Genomic DNA, 11028 nt, shown 5'->3' with positions numbered 1-11028 from the left:
AACAGAGCATTTACAGATGTGCAAGTGACACATATTTTGTTCACCGATGCACACCATACCATATTAGGTGCTGTTTGAACTGTGCACTGATAACAAGCTGGATATTCCCTTTTAGCCTGGAAAACACAGCAGTAGTGATTTCCAAAAAGAATTTTACATTTTAATTAGTGGACCCACAGGATGCTTACACAGATAATGGTTTTGGGAAGTGTTTCTGAGCCCATGTGGTCATTTCCACTGTTTTTAATCCAGTGCCACATGAGGGCCCAAAAATCACATTCAGGTAATATTAGTTTTGGGCCACCCTTGCATATAGAGATTTCTCTGGATTCTGTGAATTTTCTAATGATTATGTGCTAGTCTTTTCTTGCCCTGTCCCAAATTTTTAAACTGTGTTGCTTGCATCAAGTTAAAATGGGCATATATTTTTCACCAAACAATAAAATGTCTGCTTCATCATATAAAATATTGCCTTAGTACAATATTTCATATAAATATATTTAATATAACAGAACTATATGTTGAATACATTAAAATAAATATAAGATGTATGTGATTGGCAAATCATTGTGTTCTGGATTTATTTACATTTTGCACAGCATCCCAGCATTTCTGGAAATGGGGTTTGTACCAAAAAGTATAATAAGTGAGTAATATGGCATAGTAATACTTTATGTTACATTATGTACAGTTGTGGTTATTGGAATAACATTATAACATTATATATTTAGCTTCAGAAAAATGGAAAACAAGTTTGGGGGGCTGAATTTAAGGAAATATCATCAATATGTGGCATATGTCTCAGGCTAGTATTTGAAGATATCACATTATGGTTGTGCATTACAATGCAATATTTGTCTTTTTCTTCAACTTTTACTTCCCGCTTTTTTATCAGATGTACCATGTGTGTAGCAACATATTTAACCAAATTTTTCCCATTGGAATGAATGAGATGCAAAGATTTGTGCACTATTCTCATGACAAAATGTTGCATATACACTGATAACATTCAGAAAGCAACCACTTTGCACCTCCCTAGCAACCACCTGAAATACCATAGCAAACACCAAGGCAACCACCTGATGTGCCTTAACCACCAAATGCAATACATTAGTAACCAACATAACCACCATGAACCACTGTAGGAACCAAATAACATCCACAATAGCACTCACAATTGTAGCATGCACAAATAGCTAGATAATAGCCTGCAATGCTGTCTATACCTGAGAACCCCTTAAGTTGCACAAACATTCTGCCTTTTCTTTAGAAAATCTTCTGTTCTATTTATTACGTATTATTTGGTAATTGCTGTAAAATATTCAGTAACATTGTGAAGCACATTTGGGTTGTATGAAAAAAAAGAATTAAGGTGTGAGTCCATTATGGACCCTTGCATCTAAATCTAAATGCTCTGTGAAACTTTATTTACTAAGTGGACCCAATTTTGTTTCCTTTAGTGTTTTTGACTCATACGATTGAACTGACTACTGCGACGACAAACTACCAAAAACCCAGCTTTCTAGATTTTGATTCCTGGTGGTGGAACACACCTAGAGGTCCGCAGATATTTGCCTGCCTCACCTACATAGAGAAGAATATGCGGATTGACTGTATATTTCCCCAAACCGACAAGATCCCTGGGCCGTTTTGTGAGTTCAAACAAGATGGGCACCTCATGGGCACCACTTACCCTAACAACCCCATCCACCTCATCCCTCCCATAGAGATCCGCCGCAGGGCTAATGTCACACTGGTGCCCCCCAACAACTGCCGCCTCACCTGGATGCCTATGTCGGACAACCGGGCATACACCTACACCTGTAGGGTATATCAGGGGAGCACCTGGAAAGAGAACAGTATGGCCTTCCATCAGAGTGAGTGCATTGTACATGAAATTTTCAATTGCAGAAAATGTTGTGCAAGTATATATACTCTAAATAAAAGTTTTTAATAAAACATTTTGTAAATTAATGCATGCAACGTACCTGTTCCAAACAAGTTGTGACAAAGCAACTTAAGACTTAGAACATCGAAAAATATTTCAGCAAACATTTAACCTGGAATACATTCCAAAATATACTGGACTTTGGAAAAAACACAGCATGCACGCATCAAAGCAAAAAATAAATAAATAAATAAACCATAATAGAATGCCTCATGGGCGGCACGGTGGCGCAGTAGGTAGTGTCACAGTCACATGGCTCTAGGGACCTGGAGGTTGTGGGTTCGAGTCCTGCTCTGGGCGACTGTATGTGAGGAGTTTGGTGTGTTCTCCCTGTGTCTGTGTGGGTTTCCTCCGGATGCCCTGATTTCCTCCCACAATCCAAAAACACACGTTGGTAGGTGGATTGGCGACTCAAGTGTCCATAGGTGTGAGTGAGTGAGTGAATGAATGTGTGAGTGGCCCAGGGACTGGTGCCCCCTCCAGGGTGTATTCCTGCCTTGCACCCAATGATTCCAGGTAGGCTCTGGACCCACCGCGACCCTGAACTGGATAAGTGCTTACAAATAATGAATGAATGAATGAAGTATGCCTCATGCCCCAGTACATTACGAGACACTAAATTAAAAGCTGCCATGCTTTTTTGCACATGAAGTCTGAGTGGACCCCGTACATGTCCTCAGTTGTGGAAGTGGTTGCGCATAACTTGGTCAAAAGCTTGTTGGTGCCTGTTACGGCAGCAATCCAAGAACCCAGTAGTGGATGCCAGTGGTAGGGGAAGCCATCAAGTGAAATATGGGAGTTTTTGAGCTTGGCAACAAATATAGTGAACCTCTGAATTTGTGTGAGGTTATTGTCCTGTGTTGGAAAGAGCACAGTGAGGTAGGTTAGGGTTAGGGTCCTGATGGCCTTCGATATCGGGGGAATGTCTTGGGGAGCAGAGAATGTTGTTCCAGTTTTCAGCCTCCATGGAAATGTCTATAACAAGGTTCTGGAAAGGAGAATCCATCTGAAACAATTGCTATCGCAATCTACACATGTTGTGTAAATTTGGGGAAGGCATATGACTGTGTTTACCGATATATTCTTTGGGGGATGCTCCAGAAGTAATGGATGTCAGAGTCATTGATGTGAGCCATTTGGTCCTTATTCTCTCAGAATTTGAGTTATATTTCCTTTCTCTGAAGTAAGTCAGGCTTGTTCAGTGTGGGTGTAGGGCTCAGTCTGGGCTGTACATTGTCTCCACTACTGTTGCTGATATTCATGGACAGGTTGACAAAGTGTAGGCTGGGACAGGAGGGTTACCACTGTTGAGCTTGGAAAGTATCATCTTAGCTGATTGCAGATTATGTTGTCATCCTGCAGTCTTCATATGGAGGCCTGTGAATTGCAATAGTGCAGTTTCCAGCTCAGTGTGTAGCGGTCAGTATATAGATCAGACCATGGTTTAGACATTATTTGTGTCGTGTAATATTGTTTTAAACAGTGATTTACTGGATAATACTTCTGTTAGATTGTCTGTGAATTGTGTTAGTGTGACATTGTTTCTTAACTACAAGCAACAGGAATATCATTATTGTAGTAACCCATATGTCTTTGTGTTTTTTGTTTCTGTACATTAATTATGTCTCTTATTTTTCATCAGTTTTCTTTATAATAGTACTTGTGTTTCTCTTAACTTAATCATGGTGGGCTCTTTAGTGAGTTTGAATTCTACAGGTGTCAAGAGAATAATTGCTTACGCACAAAATGTTTGCTACATAAATAAACGTGCAGGTCATAATTATTTTTGATCTACTTGTGTATTAGTTAGACTCTAATTTAATAACATTCTAATGTTGGATGTTTTTTTTTCTTTTGTAGAAAATATATCAAGTAAAGATTAGATTAGATTAGATTTGATTCAACTTTATTGTCATTGTGCAGAGTACAAGTACAGGGCCAATGAAATGTAGTTAGCATCTAACCAGAAGTGCAATATATAACATTATTTACATAATTTACATAAAGTGCAGTTGTGAAATGACATTATGATTATGGATTGTGATTTAAGTGCAGTTGTGATATGACATTGTGATTATAGAAGTTAAAGTAACCATATATACATATTAACATTTAAAAAATGTAAACAAAATAACATTAGAAGAATGTTAGAAGAACCAGAAGAATTATTTAATTTGGTGGCTTTTTTTTTTTTGATAAATGTATAAACATTTTTTTTCTTTCTTTGTCTGCCTTTTTTTTTTTAGGAGACCTGCTGGTGTGTTCTGCTTTGAGCGTAGTAGCTCATTCTGCACCCTGGATCCTCACATTTATGGTGTTGTTTCCTGTCTCTCTGGGGCTACTGTCAGCGTGACCCATTGCGCCTGTCTACGTTTGGCAGTTTTTCACTCCAGTGCCATCATTTCAGGGGTTTTGTTCACACAAACTTATTTAGCAAACACATCACATGTTTATACTGATGCTCATATCCAAAATAATAGCCATTTGTGAAGTGACACACTGTGATTAAACAGTTTCCAATACTTTTGCCGCAGATCATCACAGTTGTAGTTCATGACACTTGTTATATCCTGATGTTAAGACCTTTTATAGACTTGTTTTGGTTCATAAGTCCCTGTACAGTCATATGTGGAAGCTTTTTTGGAACTAACGTATGCACAAAATATATAGCCTACTAAGTAAAACTATACCATTATTTAATTTGCTGTTTTGCATTCTAGTCATATTTGGACTGCTTTAAAGGAATCAGGATATTTCAGGATGTTTTCGCAATATAACCAAACAACACACAACCAAAGTGCAGAAAATGTAGTGTGTGCGTATAAATAGTAAAAGGAAACGATTACACAAAAAGTAACCTTAAAGCTTCACAGTGAATAAAAACAAACAAACACAGAATAGTGGTTGTGCTGAGTCATTACCAAACAAGTCTAGAATATCACGAGTATCATGATATTGATTTTTTTTTTTATTGTTTTAAAACATATGACAATATTATCACGAAAGATACAATATGATTTGGTTATTGACAGTAGGCTAGAGATGCAGACAGAAATTAGGCTTAAAACACTTGAACATTCTTTCAACAGATCCAGGCTTCATGTGCCATCTCTAAAAACACCCTGTACATTATTTCCAAGTATTTAGTATATAATCTAATTTTATACTGTTTTGTGTCAAATTACATTTAACCAAAATGTCCAGATAGAACATTTCCATGCAGTCAGGTTTTACTGTTACATTTTGATTAAGATTTATAGAAAAATAGAGAACTCTTTTTTGGTGGGGCTTGTTAATCTTAGTGATAGATTGTATGGATCCTTGCCATTCATTCACAGCTAAACATATTATAATGCTTCTCAGTTTACACATACAGCTTATACTCAGCATTTAGATATTTCTGGGGTTGTCCCAGTGTAAAGGGCACCGTTGCAGCACTACTATATTGCATTCCAACTCTTTGTTGCAAGTGATCACGGACAGGAGGATTATATGTCGATTGATTAGAAGAAGTTGTAACAGAAAGATGAATTACATTTTGTTTAAAATTAAAAGTGATGTACTCAATTTTAGAGCAGACAAAAGGGGTATGTTTATGTTGCTGTGAGTTTCAAATGTCAACAGTCTCTCTGTAGATGATTCTTCAGAACTGCTGTTTGTGACTGGAGTTTAACTTATCTGTAAATTTTTATTCACTGTTTTTTAAATTACCACAGAAACTCACTTGTGACTTAAGTGGTTTAGCTTTGTAGCACTTTCAGTATGTGTTTACTTTCATGTAAAATTAGTGGACTTCCACATTTGGTGAGTTCCTCTTTAAGTAATGCATCTGAAACAGTAAAAGTCAATATCACACAGGAATAGCACAACATCATTCTGAGGTTTCTGCAGCATCCAGAGACAATGCCAGAGCCCTGATTTCTGAGCCAGGGCTGCATACAAACACTGGACCTTTTTCCAGGGCACAAACAGACTGGAGAGCAAGTTGTGAGGAAACATTCTCTGAATTTCATAACAAAAATATGAGATTAAAAGGGATGTATGGGATTAAAAGCATGAACATCACTTTTAGGCAGCCAATTATAAATATTTCTTCAGCAATAAGAATAAGCATGTTTTAATGCACTTAGAAATGCTTTGTCTTCCATTACATTTTATTGCACACTGTGCTGCTTTTTCAAATGCATTTTTTGCACGTTTCTTTTGCACTAGGCTGATGATGAGACTTGGCCCAGAGACATGCTCACAGAATTGTTAGCTGAGCACTCTACCAGTGAAGATGTACATGTATATGTGGGGCAAGGACCTTATGGGCACAGTGATAGATATGGCATGTGTTGTGGTAGATGTTGCTGGACCACCTTCTTTACTTGCTCCATTTAATTGATGCCTAAAATCATATCAAACTATTGCACTAACCCTGTCTCATGATGCATGTCTTCCCATAAAAAAAAGTTATTTTGACTGTCAGCTATGTACATTTTGCACTAAATGGAAGGTACACTTGCTGTCAGCTGCATTGTTATGTCTTCATTATATACTCAAGGATCTATGTATTCAAACAGAGTGAAATAAAAGACTGAAGACTGAAGCCTGTTAATGTGTTTATTTTTTATTTAACTTTAACCTTACCTTTAACCTTGACATTAAATTGATCCCCTACCTTTTCAAATTGCATATATTCTGGTATCTAAAAATGAATTGAGAAGAACTCCAAATTGTATCATATCTTTTTGTAGAAACAGTTTGGGAAACCATTGAGTAGATGAGTAACGGTCATTCATTCATGTACCGTTTTTTTAACCACATTATCTTGATCAGTGTCGCTGGATCATTGAGCACAAATCAGAAACACACCTTTGACCACGTGCTAGCCCATCACCAGGCATCACCCACACAGTCATTCCTTCAATCTATCAAATCTATCTACATCATGTGTTGTATCTCTCTCTTTTTATAAAGTCTATTAATTTGTTGTAGACCAAAGGATTCAAAATGAGAAGTATAAAATCTAACACTGTTCTGTTCGATGGTGGACAAACTAATACATTATTTTCAAGTCTACACACATCTGAAGACAATAAGCTATGATAGGAGAATTGAAAGACACTTTTTATCGCATCACGTCACATCACTTGTAGTCTGTAACCTCTAGCTCAGGGTCATGGCTGGACCAGAGCATACCCAGAATTATTGGGAGCAAAGCAGGAACACACCCAGTTCACCACTCACACGTTCACACCTATGAATACATTTGCATGGCCGCTCCAAATAATGTGTTTTTGGACTGTGGGAAGAAAATTGGTGTGTGTGTGTGTGTGTGTGTTCCTTTAATGTATAGCTGGTAATAAAGGCATCATAATAACTAAGATATGTGTCCTGTATGAAGAAACAATACTAGTACAGAGCAAAAATGCTCATCAGTGCTGTTTTCCAAAATCAAAAGCTGCTGAAGTGAGAAAAAAAACAAACAAAAGAAACCCTGAATTGCTTTGGACTCCAAGGAACACTATGTAATGTGGCAGCTCACCCAGGGGTGGATTAGAACAGGGCAAGCCACCAACAGTGCGCTAGAGAAATAGGCCTCGAGTGCAGAGACACACAAACAACCTCTCTGGATGTTAAAAGTGCCAGGAAAAAATGAAACACGAGAGAGGAAAACGTAAGATATGAGGGGAAAACTGACCAGCTCAAAATTGAGCAAGAGAAAACAAAGGCAAGAGAGTTTCCCTAAACAAAAGGGAGGGACAAGACGAGACAAAATAAATTAAAGACAGAACACAACTTATTTTATTTCTAATTATTTATTTACACCAAAAATGGTAAAGAAAAGAAAATATTGAATCCCAAGAGAAACCCTCAGAGAAGCTCAGAGAGAAAGCTCTGGTGGAGAAACAGAAGATAGAGAGACCCAGGGAAAAACTCAAGATCCTTTACCAAATTACCAGCCAGGCTTGCCTCGCACTCTGAAAAGAGAAACCCAAGACTGAGCACTGAGGTGTGTGTTGGCTTCCGTTAAGTAGGAGTAGCCCAGGTGGAACTAATTGTCTCAAATTAAGAGTGTCTCTGTCTCCCTCTAGTGACTTGGGATGGCTTAGCAGGCAGCCTCGCCCCAGCCCCAGGCAGACCTCTTACACACTAAGAAAAAAATGTGCGGTAAAGGTACATTATTGGTCACTAAAAGTACAAACACAAGTACAAAAATATTGTAAAATAAAAAAACATAATAGAGATAGATATAAACACAAATTTAAAATCTACAGTTTTGGTCCCTAATTAAAGGTTCTGAATATGAATCCTTGACAGGGATGGTTTGTCTGACAGTGAAGGCCAAAAGCAGATTCATGTCACCACTACAAGCTAACCAGGTCTTCAGCTTTTCTGAGAGAGGCTACCCAATTTGGGTAAATGAAAGAGGTAGAGGGAGAGATGAACAAAAAGCAGAGCATGTTCATAGACGAAAGACGATACTACAGTGGTCCATTACAAAGAAAACTGCAAACTGATGAATGCAGGTGAAAACTTGAATGGATGTGATCCAGTTCTACTAAAACAATCTAAAGTTACCAAAGTTGCTTGTGTTGAACCACAATGAAAACCAAAATTAAACAGTTTAAGAGCAGCACCATGCTACGGTTTGTGAACAGGTGATATTCTATTTGGGGGCATTCTGCTCTTTGTACGTGTTTGTCACAGTTTGTGCAAACCCCAACCTTCTTCAGGCATTCGAGTCCACGCAGAGCTCACCGTCTCCGTCCAGTGCACTGAGGGACACGCCCCCTTCAGCACTTTGGCCAGGGACTGTGTCTGCACGTGGAGGAGGAGGGAGGCAGGCCGACTGCTTTTGGCTGTCAATCACATTTTGCACTGGTAGATAAGAACGAGCTTTCTGTCTTTTTTTTTTCCTCAGAGAGTCTGATCAGAAGGTCAAATAAATCCCCAATGTTTCCCCGGGCTCGTTTTACCCGTTAATCCTAACAAGGGCATAGCGAAGAAGAACAAGTTTCAAACCAATGCCGTTATCCACAGTCACATAAAAGGTCATTCTCTGTTCACACCACACAACTCAAACACCCCCAAAATAACTCATAAACAGTCAGTGGGGAGCTCCCCGTTGAGCCCCAGTCTCTTCCGGGCCGCACTTTCTTAAAACCGTTGGCTGATAATCAAAATGGAAGACATGTGCTTCTGGGTTTTTATTGGACAGTGCAATTTCTTATTGGTTCATCTTGTTGTATGATTGGGTGAAACAATAAATGATTGCGAGTATCTCCGCCTATTCTCTACGCTCATTGGCCGATGCGGTAACTGATCTCCACCTATTCACTACGCCTATTGGTTCTGCAGACACATCCGCTTGGAGAAAACGGCCCGTGGCATAAGCTGCATTTTTTTGTGTGTGTGCTCCACGGAGAGAAAAAAATTAACTTTCTAATTGTCATCATCTAAAAATTGTCTTTGTACAATTTAAATTTAGGATTTAAAAAATTTGCACTTCTATGCATTTTGGTTTTGCTCACGCTTGGCAAAACAACCCAACTTTTTTTTAAGAAATTAGATTTGTAACATTCAGTGCATTGTTTGTGGTGCATAACCTAATAATCCTGAACATAAACAATTCAAGAGTCAAGAATTCGATTTGTGCCAATGGACACAGACCCCCGCTACCCCTCTCCAAAACGACCACTGATTACATTATCATTTTACCCATTGCATTGGCATTTTACCCATTGCATTATATTTTGACAGAGATATGTTTAAAATGTGGAAACAAATGAACAATTAATATCCTTAATTTTTTAGTAGAGCGTTTGTCCGTCCACAAACTTATGTCCTTTCAAGAGATTATGCATTATCCACCTTCGCCTCTAGATGGCGCATCTGGGCTGAATTGAGCAGTGAGCGCTCTGGTGAGTACTGGTAAAACAACGCATGCGCAAGACATCTAGCTCCTAAATGCCTGTTTGGATGGATTTAATGGTAAATATTAACTCACTAAATATATCTAAATTCTTCGAAGTGCATGTGGTAAAGTGGTCCGACTTCTCATTAGTCGTTGAGAATATTTTATGCTGATTAATGAAGGTTTTTGTCTTTTGCTTTGAGTTAGTTTAGCCGTTAGCTCGCTAAGCCAGGGAGCTAGCCAAAGAAAACTGACGTTTTTCCAACCATTGTATCGTTTTGAGGAGTTTTCTGGACACTGGGAAGGTATTTCTGTTTAACTATTTACATCTGGAGCCAATGCATTATGTTAGCTATCGCTACATGAGCTGGAATAACTCCTTCAGGCTCGCAGTGAGGACCCATTATAGCCTCGACAGCAGAGTAAAGAGAGAGAGAGAGAGACACACACACACAGAGAGAGAGAGAGACATTTAACACTTGCTTAACTTAACAAACACCAATGTTTGCAAGGTTTTCAGTGTTATAATCCCCAGGGTTCACAGATCCAGCTCCAGAGGTAGGTATTCTATAAAGTTTAGCCAGATAATTTAAACACAGTCCAATAAGACACGAGTTGAGGTGCATTCCTATTGGACAGTTCTCAACGTGGGGCATAATTTATCTGGCTAAAAAATAAATAATGTTTTATCCCCTGGTGCTGTTCCATAAAACAGGTTTCGTGAGTTAGCTAGACAGTTTGTAAGACCAAAGTTAAAGTGTGTCCAATGGGAAGTCCATAAACTCTCTTCATATTGGACAGGCTTGATTTGGTCTAAAGGTATCTGGCTGGCTCCTGATTCACCTCAAGAAGTATTTGTGTAATAGTGTAATTCAGGTACAGGACAACAAAAATTTATTCCATCTAGGTAGACTACTGACTGGTGAAAGATGGGAATTTCACCTTTATTTGTTTTTCTTTAAAAATGTGTGTGCAGTCCAGTTTTGTGGCTGTAAACAAGGTCAGTCAGAGCGGTTGGTTGTAAAATGGTTCATTGCAGAGAAACATACTGAGTCAGATATCTTTACAGGGGTGATGATGGGAACCAGGGGTTAAAAATGCAAGCATTTTATTTACATATTCATTTTTATGTATCATCGAAAAATGACAAGTGAACCTGCACATATTATTAAAAACA

Source organism: Hoplias malabaricus, chromosome 2 (assembly GCF_029633855.1).
Source record: "Hoplias malabaricus isolate fHopMal1 chromosome 2, fHopMal1.hap1, whole genome shotgun sequence".
Taxonomy (NCBI): Eukaryota; Metazoa; Chordata; class Actinopteri; order Characiformes; family Erythrinidae; genus Hoplias; species Hoplias malabaricus.
The sequence above is the reverse complement of the archived record's forward strand: the minus strand, read 5'-3'. Positions refer to the sequence as shown.